At 46.9% G+C, this 16981-nt stretch overlaps 1 long non-coding RNA gene and 1 pseudogene across 1 annotated transcript in view; one reads left to right on the top strand and one right to left on the bottom strand.

Moving 5' to 3' along the window:
• LOC130284463 (uncharacterized) overlaps positions 1–10826 on the bottom strand; it is a 63990-nt gene extending 53164 nt beyond the window's left edge. The window contains exons 1-2 of the long non-coding RNA XR_008847046.1: positions 10611–10826; positions 1225–1339 (exon numbers count right to left, since the gene is read on the bottom strand). This is a non-coding gene — a long non-coding RNA (uncharacterized LOC130284463). The remainder of the gene's footprint in view (positions 1–1224; positions 1340–10610) is intronic.
• LOC130284462 (protein spinster homolog 1-like) lies at positions 3911–5679 on the top strand (annotated as a pseudogene).
• Positions 10827–16981: the final 6155 nt, after the last annotated feature.

Here is a 16981-nt window from a genome sequence, read left to right as displayed (position 1 = left end):
CAGGCAAAAACTTTTTTATATATATCAACTGGCTCCAGAAAGTTAAACAGATTTGTAAATTACTTCTATTAAAAAATCTTAACCCTTTCAGTACTTATGAGCTTCTGAAGTTAAGGTTGTTCTTTTTTGTCTAAGTACTCTCTGATGACACGTGTCTTGGGAAACGCCCAGTTTAGAAGAGGTTTGCTATGGGGATTTGCTTCTAAACTTGGCGTTGCCCGAGACAGGTGTCATCAGAGAGGACTTAAAAAAACAACCTTAACTTCAGAAGGTCATAAGTACTGAAAGGATTAAGATTTTTTAATAGAAGTAATTTACAAATCTGTTTAACTTTCTGGAGCCAGGTGATATATAAAAAAAGTTTTGCCATGGAATACCCCTTTAAGTCCCAGGATGCCCTTGGTCCTAGTGGGGTTAAAATGTCAAAAGATTAAAATATATAAACTAAGAAGACGCTGGGAAGTACGGGGATATACTCGGCAGGACTGGAGAAATATTTTTCTAAAAGATGTTTTTATGTACTTGATGTATTTCTAGGTGTATATTAATAAATATAAATATATATATATATATATATATATATATATATATATATATGTCAAAGAAGAAAGCAGCACTCCTAAAGCGTGAGTAGGTGCCTCCAGCTAGGATCCGGGTCCAGGATCCTGCATACGTAGTTCCTAGGAAAATGCTGTGGCACTCAAGGTATGGTGAAAAAATGAAAACTATTTATTCATCCCAAATGTGCATAGAGCAACATTTCAATGGTCTCACACAAGTGGCTTGATAATGATGGTGTGAGACCATTGAAATGTTGCTCTTTGCACATTTGGGATGAATAAATAGTTTTCATTTTTTCACCATACCTTGAGTGCCACAGCATTTTCCTTGGAACTACGTATGCAGAATCCTGGACACGGACCCTAGCTGGAGGCACCTACTCACGCATGGAAATATATACACAAATCAAAAAATATGTTGCAGTCTCTTGTAATACCTTTTTTATTGGACTAACAGAATTTTGTAGAGACACGCTTTTAGGATTCCTCCCTTTATCAAGTCCAATAGACAAGGACTAATGATCAAAGGACTTTATAAATTATCAGGGAGGAATCCCAAAAGTTTGTCTCTACAAAATTCTGTTAGTCCAATAAAAAAGGTATTACAATCTGCATCACTGGACTAATACGGCTACTCACATTTACTATACAGATATACACATACCTGAAGATGGTTTAGAACCCTGTGATGTCACACATGCTTGTGATGATGTCACCGTAAGCTGTACAAGGAGGTGCGCGCCGGCTGCAGTCTCTTCAGTGTGTTTTGCATTCACAACCTGTGGTGCAAAGTGTTTGTTAGAGAGTTTCTATTTGCGATAGAGAATTCAAGATTTTGACCGTTCCTTGTCTGAAGAGAGAACCACAAGGTAAGTCTCAGCCTCTTCTATTCATACATACACAGGGCATTTTGTTTGACAGTTTTTTTTTTATTGTTGTTGCTTTTTTTTTTAGCAAAAAAAAAACAAGAAATTAATTTCCAAAAGAAATAACAAAAGTTACCGTATATACTCGAGTATAGGCCGAGTTTTTCAGCACGATTTTTCGTGCTGAAAACACCCCCCTCGGCTTATACTCGAGTGAACTCCCCCACCCGCAGTGGTCTTCAACCTGCGGACCTCCAGAGGTTTCAAAACTACAACTCCCAGCAAGCCCGGGCAGCCATCGGCTGTCCGGGCTTGCTGGGAGTTGTAGTTTTGAAACCTCCGGAGGTCCGCAGGTTGAAGACCACTGCGGCCTTCAACATCATCCAGCCCCCTCTCACCCCCTTTAGTTCTGAGTACTCACCTCCGCTCGGCGCTGGTCCGGTCATGCAGGGCTGTCCGGTGGGGAGGTGGTCCGGTGGGATAGTGGTTCCGGGCTGCTATCTTCACCGGGGAGGCCTCTTCTAAGCGCTTCGGGCCCGGCCTCAGAATAGTCACGTTGCCGTGACAACGACGCAGAGGTGCGTTCATTGCCAATGTACTACTGCGTCATTGTCAAGGCAACGCCTCTATTCCGGGCCGGAAGCGCGGAGAAGAGGCGCCCCCGGTGAAGATAGCAGCCCGGACCACCTCCTCACCGGACCACCTCCTCACCGGACAGCCCTGCAGGACCGGACCAGCGCCGAGCGGAGGTGAGTACTCAGAACTAAAGGGGGTGAGAGGGGGGCTGGATGATGTTGAAGGCCGCAGTGGTCTTCAACCTGCGGACCTCCGGAGGTTTCAAAACTACAACTCCCAGCAAGCCCGGACAGCCGATGGCTGCCCGGGCTTGCTGGGAGTTGTAGTTTTGAAACCTCTGGAGGTCCGCAGGTTGAAGACCACTGAGGGCGAATGATGAGAAGAGGATGATGAAGGGGGGGTGTGGGGATGATGAAGGGGGGTGGGGATGATGAAGGGGGGGTGTGGGATGATAAGGGGATGATGAAGGGGGGATGTGCGGGATGATAAGGGGATGATGAAGGGGGGATGTGTGGGATGACAAGGGGATGATGAAGGGGGGATGTGTGGGATGATGACAAGGGGATGATGAAGGGGGGATGTGTGGGATGATAAGGGGATGATGAAGGGGGGATGTGTGGGATGATGACAAGGGGATGATGATGAGGATGTTAATGACGGGTCTGGATGATGACAGGGGGGATGAGGTATTTCCCACCCTAGGCTTATACTCGAGTCAATAACTTTTCCTGGGATTTTGGGTTGAAATTAGGGGTCTCGGCTTATACTCGGGTCGGCTTATACTCGAGTATATACGGTATATTTCTCATAGCATTGTGACAATACTTGGCTTAAGCATTAAACATAATAAAACGCACAGATAGTATCATGACCAGAGCTTTTTCTTTCAAAAGTGCTAAAATGCAATTATGCCCAAAAAAGCCCCCAAGAAAAAGAGTCCTAATTCATGAAGTTCTAAAAGATATAAGTCTATGAGAAAGATTTGGTGGAGTAGTAAAAGAATGACAGAAAGATTAGGGCAGAAATATAATATTACATAATAGAATTCTGTGTGTACTAAAAATAGAAATACTCTGGGTACTCCGAAAGGGAAAATTTGCAAATCAACTAGTGGCAGAAAGTCATATAGGGGATGGATAGATCCCAATGAGGTGGGGTAGGTTCATTATTAGCAAATGTATATAGCAGGATAGCCCAATTGTATCTACAGTATGAAGTTCACATGGCCCAGTGACCATACAGCCAAGCCCTTATAATCCGCCATTACTAGGACAGATTCAGGGTTGTCAGATATTACTAGGACCGGACAGGTTCAGGGTTATCAGATATTACTAGGACCGGACAGGTTCAGGGTTATCAGATATTACTAGGACCGGACAGGTTCAGGGTTATCAGATATTACTAGGACCGGACAGGTTCAGGGTTATCAGATATTACTAGGACTGGACAGGTTCAGGGTTATCAGATATTACTAGGACCGGACAGGTTTAGGGTTATCAGATATTACTAGGACCGGACAGGTTCAGGGTTATCAGATATTACTAGGATCGGACAGGTTCAGGGTTATCAGATATTACTAGGACCGGACAGGTTCAGGGTTATCAGATATTACTAGGACCGGACAGGTTCAGGGTTATCAGATATTACTAGGACCGGACAGGTTCAGGGTTATCAGATATTACTAGGACCGGACAGGTTCAGGGTTATCAGATATTACTAGGACCGGACAGGTTCAGGGTTATCAGATATTACTAGGACTGGACAGGTTCAGGGTTATCAGATATTACTAGGACCGGACAGGTTCAGGTTTATCAGATATTACTAGGACCGGACAGGTTCAGGGTTATCAGATATTACTAGGACCGGACAGGTTCAGGGTTATCAGATATTACTAGGACCGGACAGGTTCAGGGTTATCAGACATTGGAAACCTCAGGGAAGACGTCTCCATATAAAACACTTATAGAGAAGCGTCTTCTTCTGAGGCTGCGATGGTCTTAGTGTTATCTTGTGGTTCTGTGCTGGACATTTCTGCTCTGTATGAAGGATCTATTGTATAATGACAGGAATGATGACATGTTGTCTAATTTGTTCACTTATCTCTCTCTCTCTAGTGTTTTCAGGCTCTGACCTGTGACCATGGCCTCTCCACAAGACCCATTGCTGAAGGAGGAGGAAGAAGCAATGGAGGACCATAGTGATATGGATGTAGAAAAGGGCGATATCCCTGAGAGGCAGAACCTGCCATCTCTAAGCGTGATGTCCACCGCACGTTCCATCATCACCGTAGTGATCCTCGCCTTTGTTAATTTGCTCATCTATGCAAATCGCTCCAGCGTGGCGGGGGTGCTGCCTTATATACAGAAAGCATATGACACCAATGCTAGTCTGTCCGGCTTATTGAATACATTGTTCATTGGAAGCTACGTTCTGGTCGCACCAATTGCCGGATATTTGGGCGACCACTGTAATAAGAAATATACTGTTTGCGCAGGAGTCATCGTTTGGCTGAGCATGACACTTACCCTGTCATTCATCCCTGACGGGTACTTCCTGCTCTTCCTGCTGACGAGTGGACTGGTTGGAGCCGGAGAGGCAACTTTCTGCACCATCGCCCCCTCCATCATTGCAGACCTTTTTACAAGTGACCAGCGGACCCGCATGCTGAACGTGTTTTACTCCGTCATACCTGTAGGCTGCGGACTAGGATACATCATCGGGCCCAAAGTGACTGATGCAGCAAGGGGCGATTGGCACTGGGCATTTCGGGTCACCCCTGGCCTGGGCCTCATAGCTGTGGCTTTGATGATTTTGGTCACAAAGGAGCTTCCAAGAACGACTGCAAACGGGAAGAAGAACAACAAATCCCAGAAGTTTGCCAAATGGGCGACAGATCTGTAAAAACTATTTAAAAATCGAAGCTTCATGTTAACCACCATGGGATCGACGGCTGTATCCTTCATAGTGGGAGCCATAGGTGTATGGGGTCCATCATACCTGACCCACGCACGAACACTCCTACAAGAGAAGGACCCTTGCCGTGCTGAACCGTGTGACTATCACGACATCCTAATATTTGGTGTGGTTACAGTTGTTTCCGGCATTCTGGGAGTTGTAGCAGGGACGGAGATAAGTAAAAGATATTGCAAATCCAACCCACGGGCGGACCCGCTTGTGTGTGGATGCGCGATGATGCTCTCCGCCCCTTTTCTTCTGTTGGCATTGACTTTTGGCAACATCAGCCTCGTTGCCACCAACATCTTCATCTTCATCGGAGAGACGCTTCTGTCAGTAAATTTCACCCTCATATCTGACATTATACTAAAAGTAGTAACTCCGTGGAGGAGATCTTCAGCCCTGGCCGTGCAGATGACAATCTATCACCTCTTAGGTGATGCCGGCAGCCCGTACCTCATCGGCCTGATATCTGACACCTACGAACGAAGATATGCCAAATCCCCTCTTCTGAAATACCGCAGCCTGGAGTATGCCCTCATGACCTGCACCATAATGGCAGTCATCGGAGGGGCCTTCTTCATGGCCACGGCCCTATATATAGAGAGGGACGAAAAAGAAGCAGAGATGGAATCAGAACCTCCGTCATCCTCCTCCTCCTCACTGCTTCCTGCCGATGAAGACCACGCTCCAGACTGAGGAAAAGTCATTGCTTACCTTTATCTCGTTTACTTCATTAAAAAAAAATTAAGAAAAAAATAACTGCATTTGTTCTATGTTCCACTTTACCCCTTATTCTCTAACCAGGGGCGGACACAGACAGCAGAGTGCCCTTGTGCAAAGAATGTGCCTGTGCCCCCCCCCCCCCAAAACATCAATTGTTCAGCACCCCCCCCCCCCCTCCATGTGTCACTTACTCAGGTGGACCCCCATATGTCACTTGCTGTATAAGTTTCTAATTATTTATTAAGGCCTCCCATATGCCACAGCTCATTCAAGCCCCCCACATTAGGTAGCATAGATTCCCAACATTAGGTAGCATAGATTCCCCACATTAGGTAGCATAGTTTCCCCCCATTAGGTAGCATAGATTCCCTACATTAGGTAGCAGTTTCCCCACATTAGGTAGCATAGTTTCCCCACATTAGGTAACATAGTTTCCCCACATTAGGTAGCACAGATTCCCCACATTAGGTAACAGTTTCCCCACATTAGGTAGCATAGTTTCTCCACATTAGGTAGCACAGATTCCCCACATTGGGTAACATAGTTTCCCCACATTAGGTAGCATAGTTTCCCCACATTAGGTAGCATAGTTTCCCCACATTAGGTAGCACATATTTCCCACATTAGGTAACATAGTTTGCCCACATTAGGTAGCATAGATTCCTCACATTAGGTAGCCATAGCCCCCCCAAACACACAGACAGACACAGACACACACAGAGACACACTTACCTGCCCTGCACAGCGCTTCTCCTCTCCGGCAGCGGCCTGACGAGTGACGTCACTGACGTCCTCCTGAGCGGGTCTGCAGAAGTACGTCACTTGTGCGACGTCCCTCGTCGGACCTCGGTCGGAGGCAGACTCACTGTCTAAAGTGCCCGCTGCGCTATTATACCCCGCAGCTGCTTTAGAACAGTGAGCAACAGCGGCGCCAATCCTACCATGAACCTACTAGGCACAAAAAAAAAAGGGGGCAGCAAAATGCCGCCCCTGAAAAGTGCCACATGGGACTTATGGTCCCACCGGGTCCCATGGTAGGGCCGACCAGAGGCGGATCTAGACTTTGTGAGGCCTTAGGCGAAACTTGAACATGAGGCCCTGCTTTATTTTCTGCTGAAATTACATGGTGGTCCGGCTGTGAGATGGTTATACTGTGACATCACTGTGTATTATCCCTGTACAGTGACATCACTGTGTATTATCTCTGTACTGTGCCATCACTCTGTGTATTATCCCTGTAATGTGACATCACTGTATATTAACTCTGTACTGTGCCATCAGTGTATTATCCCTGTACTGTGACGTCACTGTGTATTATCCCTGTACTGTGACATCACTCTGTGTATTATCCCTGTACTGTGACATCACTGTGTATTATCCCTGTACTGTGACATCACTGTGGGTATTATCCCTGTACTGTGACATCACTGTGTATTATCTCTGTACTGTGCCATCACTCTGTGTATTATCCCTGTAATGTGACATCACTGTGTATTATCCCTGCACTGTGACATCACTCTGTATATTATCCCTGTACTGTGACATCACTCTGTATATTATCCCTGTACTGTGACATCACTGTGTGTATTATCCCTGTACTGTGACATCACTGTGTATTATCCCTGTACTGTGACATCACTGTGTATTATCTCTGTACTGTGACATCACTGTGTATTATCCCTGTACTGTGACATCACTCTGTATATTATCCCTGTACTGTGACATCACTCTGTATATTATCCCTGTACTGTGACATCACTGTGTATTATTCCTGTACTGTGACATCACTGTGTGTATTATCTCTGTACTGTGACATCACTGTGTATTATTCCTGTACTGTGACATCACTGTGTATTATTCCTGTACTGTGACGTCACTGTGTATTATCCCTGTACTGTGACGTCACTGTGTATTATTCCTGTACTGTGACATCACTGTGTATATTATCCCTCCCTGTACTGTGACATCACTGTGTGTATTATCTCTGTACTGTGACATCACTGTGTATTATCCCTGTACTGTGACATCGCTGTGTGTATTATCCCTGTACTGTGACATCACTGTGTGTATTATCCCTGTACTGTGACATCACTGTGTGTATTATCTCTGTACTGTGACATCACTGTGTGTATTATCTCTGTACTGTGACATCACTGTGTGTATTATCCCTGTACTGTGACATCACTGTGTATTATGCCTGTACTGTGACATCACTGTGTATTATCCCTGTACTGTGACATCACTGTGTATATTATCCCTGTACTGTGACATCACTGTGTATATTATCCCTGTACTGTGACATCACTGTGTGTATTATCCCTGTACTGTGACATCACTGTGTATATTATCCCTGTACTGTGACATCACTGTGTGTATTATCCCTGTACTGTGACATCACTGTGTGTATTATCCCTGTACTGTGACCTCACTGTGTGTATTATCCCTGTACTGTGACATCACTGTGTGTATTATCTCTGTACTGTGACATCACTGTGTGTATTATCCCTGTACTGTGACATCACTCTGTATATTATCCCTGTACTGTGACATCACTGTGTATTATTCCTGTACTGTGACATCACTGTGTATTATTCCTGTACTGTGACATCACTGTGTATTATCCCTGTACTGTGACATCACTGTGTATTATCCCTGTACTGTGACATCACTGTATATTATCCCTGTACTATGACATCACTGTGTATGTTATCCCTCCCTGTACTGTGACATAATTGTGTGTATTATCTCTGTACTGTGACATCACTGTGTGTATTATCTCTGTACTGTGACATCACTGTGTGTATTATCTCTGTACTGTGACATCACTGTGTGTATTATCTCTGTACTGTGACATCACTGTGTGTATTATCTCTGTACTGTGACATCACTGTGTGTAGTATCCCTGTACTGTGACATCACTGTGTATTATCCCTGTACTGTGACATCACTGTGTATATTATCCCTGTACTGTGACATCACTGTGTATATTATCCCTGTACTGTGACATCACTGTGTGTATTATCCCTGTACTGTGACATCACTGTGTATATTATCTCTGAACTATAACATCACTGTGTGTTATCTCTATACTGCAACATCACTGTTGATACTTACACTGCACTGTGACATCACTGTATATAAGCCTGTATACCCTAATGTCACTGTACATATTTACCTTGCACTGCAAGTGACAATACAGGGTAAATATGCACAGTGACATCACAGTTCAGAGTTAATATAAACAGTAATGTCTCTGTACAGGGACAATAAACAGTTTTGCCACTACAGGGTTAATAAACGCAGTGTTGTCACAGTAGAGGGTAACTATACAGTGATGTCATTGTACCGGGAAAATATACACAGTGAAGTCAGCATTCAAGAATAATAAACTGTGATGTCACTACAGGGTTGTTATAAACAGTGACATCAAATTACAGGATGAAGCACAGTGATGTCAGTTTATTATGAAGCACAGTGATGTCACAGTTTATTATGAAGCACAGTGATGTCACAGTTTATTATGAAGCACAGTGATGTCACAGTTTATTATGAAGCACAGTGATGTCACAGTTTATTATGAAGCACAGTGATGTCACAGTTTATTATGAAGCACAGTGATGTCACAGTTTATTATGAAGCACAGTGATGTCACAGAGACTACAGAATGTACAACTGTACGTATGATAAAGATGGCGGGATGCTATTGAAACGTCACACATACATGGGGGAATAAAACACTATGTTTTTGCACCTTATCTGGGAGTGCCGCTGGATCTTTAGTTTTGTAGATAGATAGATAGATAGATAGATGATATATAGATAGATAGATGATATATAGATAGATATGAGATAGATATGAGATAGATAGATAGATCGGTGTATCCCAACCAGGGGGCCTCTAGCTATTCCAAAACGACAACTCTCAGCATGTCTTTGGCTTTATGAGCATACTGGGAGTTGTAGTTTTGCAACAGCTGGAGGCCCCCTGGTTGGTAAACACTGATCTATCTATCAATCATCTATCCATCTATCTCCTATCTATCTATCTATATCATATCTCTCTATCATCTATCTATATCATATCTATCTATCATCTATCTATCTATCATCTATTAATCTATCTTTCTATCTATCTCATATCTATCTATATATCATCTATCTATCTATCTATCTCTCATATCTATCTTTCATCTATCTCTCATCTATCTGAGATAGATATGAGATAGATAGATAAATAGAAAGATAGATAGATACATAAATAGATGGATATAGATAGATGGATAGATAGATAGATAGATATGAGATAGATATGAGATAGATAGATAGATATGAGATAGATAGATAGATATGAGATAGATAGATAGATATGAGATAGATGGATGGATAGATAGATAAAAAAAAACTCCAGAAGAGCAGCACAACAAAATTAAGAAAACCAATGCAATGGTGCACGCTGGGTGTGGACCTTGGTGAGAGGTTCACTTGTACTAGAAAAAAGCAAGAGACCAGCAGCACACAGAAAAATTAGTGCAAAAAAGGTGGAGATTTATTGCATTATCCCAGTGTACAAGCTCCTTGAGAACGGCGAAGAGAGGTCGTTGAAACGTTGCTTCTTTTGTACACTGGGATAATGCAATAAATCTCCACCTTTTTTGCACTAATTTTTCTGTGTGCTGCTGGTCTCGTGATTTTTTTTTTTTTTTGGATGGATAGATAGATAGATGATTGATATAGATCAGTGTTTCCCAACTAGGGGGGCCTCCAGCTGTTGCAAAACTACAACTCCCAGTATGCTCATAAAGCCAAAGGAAAGCTGGGAGTTGTAGTTTTGCAACAGCTGGAGGCCCCCTGGTTGGGAAACACTGAACTACCTCCCACTGTCTCCCGAACTACAACTTTCCCCCTCTCCCCCAAGCAAGTTACTTACTTTAAAAGGGCAGCATCAGCAGTGGGCACTGGGCAGGTAAGTCTTCCATACTGGTGGTGTCCGGGCCTGTACACACACACACACAGCGGGCCTGCTCCACAAGGTCCAGCAGCAGCATACAGTGGAGTGAGAGAGGGGGAGGAGCTTCCTGTCTGCTCTTCCCAGTCTGCATAGCGCGGCCCCTGCGTGGTGACAGGGCTGCTGGCTGAAGGTTTATTTTAAAAAAGGATGCTGGAGTAGATGGCTCCGGGGGGCGGGGGGTGCAGCGGGGGCTCGGGCCCCTTACTGGTGAACTAGCTGTACCCCCCTGATGGCCATGAGAGCTGCTAGTGACCTACTGCTGCTAGGGGGGGGCACAAGGGGGGGCCAATCATGATGTAGGGGGGGGCCGTGCCCCCCCCCCTAGAGACGCCACTGGCTACAGGGGTGGTTGAACGCAGCGTCCATTTGGGTGCTGTCAAACTTGCTGTGGTCGGGGAGTATGCGGTGGTATGTGACCTAATGCTCGCCTCTGGGGCCGGACCTGGAGAGGGCAGTGGCCCCCTCTCACGCTGGGCCCCTGTGCAGCTGAACCGGCTGCACGAGCGATATGTCCGCCCCTGCTCCTCATGTAATCTCCTTACACAAGTATAGCATACAGTATCACACATTATAGCATACATTATATTAGATAAAGGGACTCAACAACCAGTATCTGTGTATCTATAGGGGGATTAGATACACAGCTCCACAGACAATATCACACATAGAGCGATTAGATAAGTGTTTCCCAACCAGGGTGCCTCCAGCTGTAGCAAAACTACAACTCCCAGCATGCCCGGACAGCCAAAGGCCGCAACATCTGGAGGCACCCTGGTTGGCAAAAACTAATATAGAGGTATATAGCAGCTGTATACAGATATGTATACCATATAAGTGATTATATACAGGAACATATAGAGGTATATACCAGCTGTATACAGATCTGTATACAATATAAGTGATTATATACAGGAACATATAGAGGTATATACCAGCTGTATACAGATCTGTATACCATATAAGTGATTACAGTTACATTTTGGCACTCACAATTACATCTCTTCTGATCAGCGTCGTCCTCTTTCCTTTTCTTCTCCATCCGGCTCAGACCGCCACGGCGTCTTCTTTCAGCCAAAACTTCATCTCTTCAGCATCTGCAGGACAAACATGTTAGACCCTGCATTTTTCCAGCGCTCTCTATTGCCGATCCCCCCTCCTGCCCCCCTGTGCGATTTCATTAACTTCCCCACCTCCTCTCCCTTACATGAGGAGGTTTGTTACAGTGTGTAACCCCAGTAGTAAGGTGATTATATGAGGAGGAGGTTTGTTACAGTGTGTCACCCCAGTAGTAAGGTGATTACATGAGGAGTGGGTTTGTTACAGTGTGTCACCCCAGTAGTAAGGAGATTACATGAGGAGGGGATTTGTTACAGTGTGTCACCCCAGTAGTAAGGTGATTACATGAGGAGGAGGAGGTTTGTTACAGTGTATCACCCTAGTAGTGAGGAGATTACATGAGGAGGAGGTTTGTTACAGTGTGTCACCCCAGTAGTAAGGAGATTACATGAGGAGGGGGTTTGTTACAGTGTGTCATCCCAGTAGTAAGGTGATCACATGAGAAGGGGGTTTGTTACAGTGTGTCACCCCAGTAGTATGGAGCTTACATGAGGAGTGGGTTTGTTACAGTGTGTCACCCCAGTAGTAAGGAGATTACATGAGGAGGGGTTTTGCTACAGTGTGTCATCCCAGTAGTAAGGTGATCACATGAGGAGGATGTTTGTTACAATGTGTCACCCCAGTAGTATGGAGATTACATGAGGAGTGGGTTTGTTACAGTGGGTCACCCCAGTAGTAAGGAAATTACATGAGGAGGGGGTCTGTTACAGTGTGTCACCCCAGTAGTAAAGATATTACATGAGGAGGGGGTTTGTTACAGTGTGTCATCCCAGTAGTAAGGAGATTACATGAGGAGGGGGTTTGTTACAGCGTGTCACCCCAGTAGTATGGAGATTACATGAGGAGTGGGTTTGTTACAGTGTGTCACCCCAGTAGTAAGGAGATTACATGGGGAGGAGGTTTGTTACAGTGTTTGACTTCAGTAGTAAGGAGATTACATGAGGAGGGGGTTTGTTACAGCGTGTCACCCCAGTAGTATGGAGATTACATGAGGAGTGGGTTTGTTACAGTGTGTCACCCCAGTAGTAAGGAGATTACATGGGGAGGAGGTTTGTTACAGTGTTTGACTTCACTAGTAAGGTGATTACATGCGGAGGCAGGGGAGGTGGGGGTTTAATGAAATTAACACCCCCCTCCTCCTCCCCCCCCCTGTACAATTTCATTAACACACTCCCCCTCCTCCACACCCCTGTACGATTTAATTAACCCCTCAACCCCACCCCTGTATGATTTAATTGACTCCCCACCCCTGTACGATTTAATTAACCCCCCACCCCACTACCCCACCCCACGACGACTAAATTAACTCCCCACTCCACTAATCCCCCTCCCGTCTCACCTGCTCAGATCAGTCAGGGCAGCGGGCAGGCAGGAGGCAGCGTGTCTCCTCACCAGCGTGTCTCACAGCAGGGCGCGCGCTCCGGTGATGACGAGCGACGTCCCCCTGCGCAGCGTCAGGGGCGTCACTCGTACTCCAGTGCCGGCCCGCCGCAGGCCAATTAGAATGGTGAGTGCGGCGGTAGGGTGATGCGGGGGGGAGGGGGGGGGGCGAGGCGATGGGCGGTTTCCCAGCCGTGCTCCGCTCCTGTATTGACATGCGGGATGGGCAGGGCATGTTTTGAGCTGCAGCGTGCGGCTTTTTGCTTGCCGCACTCCTCAAACATGGGACGGGGATATTATATGGGCTTTGCTGGGCGGTTGGGGCTACAGGCAGAGCGGCGCCCCATAGGCAAAACCGTCCCTGAGCCCGCTGGACCTATTTACTTGTAGGGGCCTGGAGCCGGCCCCAAAGCGGCCTCAGGCCCAGCGGCCCACCGGGATAATTCCCGATATCCCGGTAGGCCAGTCCGGGCCTGTTTGTTGCCATCCATTTCTGGGTTCTTTTTGGCATATGTTTGGAGTCACTGTCCTGCTGTAAGACCCAAGATCTCGGACTCAAACCCAGCTTTCTGACACTGGGCTGTCCAGTACAAAAATCTGTTGGTAATCCTCAGATTTCATGATGCCTTGCACACATTCAAGGCACCCAGTGCCAGAGGCAGCAAAACAACCCCAAAACATCATTGAACCTCCACCATATTTCACTGTAGGTACTGTGGTTTTTTTCTTTGTAGGCTCATTCCGTTTTCAGTAAACAGTAGAATTATGTTGTTACGCCGAGTGCTCCGGGTCCCTGCTCCTCCCCGGAGCGCTCGCGGCGTTCACCTTCTTGCAGCGCCCCGGTCAGACCCGCTGACCGGGAGCGCTGCATTAATGTTACCAGCGGGGATGCGACCCGCGTAGCGGGACGCGCCCGCTCGCAGGTCGCATCCCGGTCACCTCACCCGTCCTGTTCCCCGACGGCTCAGTCCCGGCGCGCGCGGCCCCACTCCCTAGGGCGCATGCGCGCCGGCTCTCTGCGATTTAAAGGGCCACTGATTGGCGCCTGGCTCAATCAGTGCTCACACCTGTGCCCTCTCGATATAACCTCACTTCCCCTTCCCAGCATTGCCGGATCTTGTTGCCTCAGTGCCAGTGAAAGCGTTCCAGTGCCTCAGTGCCAGTGAAAGTGTTCCAGACCCTCTGCCGTTGCCCCGGACTACGATCCTTGCTGCCTGCCCTGACCTTCTGCTACGTCCAACCTTGCTCTTGCCTAATCCCTTGTACCGCGCCTGTCTCAGCCGTCAGTTGGGGTTGAGTCACTATCAGGTGGAACGACCTGGGGGTTACCTGCCGCTGCAAGTTCATCCCGCTTTGCGGCGGGCTCTGGTGAAAACCAGTAACCCCTTAGACTCCGTTCCCCTGGTACGGCCCACGTCATCACCCCACTGACACAGAGGATCCACCACCAGTATCCTCACAGTATCCGGATCCTGACAGTAGATCCGGCCATGGATCCCGCTGAGGTCCCACTGCCAGTTGTCGCTGACCTTACCACGGTGGTCGCCCTGCAACAACTCCTGCCACAGCTTCAGCAACCATCTCCTCCGCCAGCTCCTGTACCTCCTCCGCAGCAAGTGGCCACTCCCAGCCTCCGCTTGTCCCTGCCGGACAAATTTGATGGGAACTCTAAACTATGCCGTGGTTTCCTGTCTCAATGTTCTCTACACTTAGAGATGATGTCGGACCAATTTCCCACAGAACGGTCTAAGGTGGCTTTCGTTGTTAGTCTCCTGTCTGGAAAGGCCTTTTCATGGGCCACACCGCTCTGGGACCGTAATGATCCTGTCACTGCCACTGTCCAGTCCTTCTTCGCTGAGGTTCGTAGTGTCTTCAAGGAACCAGCCCAGGCCTCTTCTGCCGAGACTGCTTTGCTGAACCTAGTCCAAGGAAGTTCTTCTGTGGGCGAATACGCCATCCAATTTCGTACTCTCGCCTCTGAATTATCCTGGAACAATGAGCCCCTCTGCGCGACCTTCAAGAAAGGCCTATCCAGCAACATCAAGGATGTACTGGCCGCACGAGAAATTTCTGCTAACCTGTCTGAACTTATCCATTTGGCCACCCGCATTGACATGCGTTTTTCTGAAAGACGCCAGGAGCTCCGACAGGAGAAGGACTTTGTTCGCACCAGGCGATATCTCTACCCGGCTCCTCTCTTCTCATGTCCACTGCAATCTGTTCCTGTGCCTTCTGCCGAGGAGGCTATGCAAGTGGACCGGTCCCGCTTGACCCTACAAGAGAGGACTCACCGCCGTAACGAGAATCTATGCCTGTACTGTGCTAGTACCGAACACTTCCTAAAAGACTGTCCTATCCGCCCTCTGCGTCAGGAAAAATGCACTCCGATATCTCACAAAGGTGAGACAGCTCTAGGTGTGAATTCTGCTTCTCCATGTCTTACTGTGCCTGTGCAGATTTCTCCTTCTGCTAACTCCTTCTTCTCAGCTGTGGCCTTCTTGGATTCCGGTTCTGCATGAAATTTTATTTTGGCCTCTTTCGTTAATAGGTTCAACATCCCAGTGACCAGTCTCGTCAGACCACTCTACATCTCTTCAGTCAATGGAGAAAAATTGGACTGCACTGTGCATTACCGCACAGAACACCTGCTAATGTGCATTGGACTGCATCACGAAAAAATTGAATTTCTTGTCCTACCCAATTGCACCTCTGAAATTCTCCTCGGCTTGCCATGGCTCCAACGTTATTCTCCTACCCTTGACTGGACCACAGGGGAGATCAAGAGCTGGGGTACTTCTTGTCTCAAACAATGCCTCACGCCTGCTCCCGTCAGTCAAACCCATGTGGCTCCACCTATACCAGGTCTTCCCAAGGCCTACCAGGACTTTGCCGATGTTTTCTGTAAAAAAACAAGCAGAGACTTTGCCACCTCATAGGCCTTATGACTGCCCTATTGACCTCCTTCCTGGTACTACTCCACCCCGGGGCAGGATCTACCGTCTGTCCGCCCCTGAGACTCAAGCCATGTCTGACTACATGCAGGAAAATTTAAAGAGGGGATTCATTCGCAAGTCCTCATCCCCTGGTGGAGCGGGGTTCTTCTTTGTTTTGAAAAAAGACGGTACTCTACGGCCATGTATTGACTACCGCGGTTTAAATAAAATCACCATCAAAAACCGCTATCCCCTGCCTCTAATCTCGGAACTCTTTGAACGCCTTCGTGGCGCCAACATCTTCAGTAAATTGGACTTAAGAGGCGCATATAATCTCATTCGCATCAGGAAAGGGGATGAGTGGAAAACCGCATTCAATACCAGAGACGGACATTTTGAATATCTTGTTATGCCCTTTGGGCTCTGCAATGCCCCTGCAGTCTTCCAGGACTTCGTTAATGAAATATTTCGGGACTTGTTATATACCTGTGTTGTGGTTTACCTGGACGACATCTTGATTTTCTCCTCTAGTCTAGAGGAACACCGTCGTCATGTCCGCCTAGTGCTCCAGAGACTCCGCGAAAATCAACTGTATGCCAAAATGGAGAAATGTCTCTTTGAATGCCAATCTCTTCCCTTCCTAGGTTACCTAGTCTCTGGCCAGGGACTTCAAATGGACCCAGACAAACTGTCAGCGGTTTTAGATTGACCACGCCCTTCTGGACTCCGTGCTATCCAACGCTTCTTGGGATTTGCCAACTACTACCGACAGTTTATTCCCCATTTTTCCACCATTGTGGCTCCTATTGTGGCCCTAACCAGGAAGAATGCCAACCCTAAATCCTGGCCTCCTCAAGAGGA

The sequence above is a fragment of the Hyla sarda genome, chromosome 8 (assembly GCF_029499605.1).
Source record: "Hyla sarda isolate aHylSar1 chromosome 8, aHylSar1.hap1, whole genome shotgun sequence".
Taxonomy (NCBI): Eukaryota; Metazoa; Chordata; class Amphibia; order Anura; family Hylidae; genus Hyla; species Hyla sarda.
This window is presented reverse-complemented; position numbering and strand designations above follow the sequence as displayed.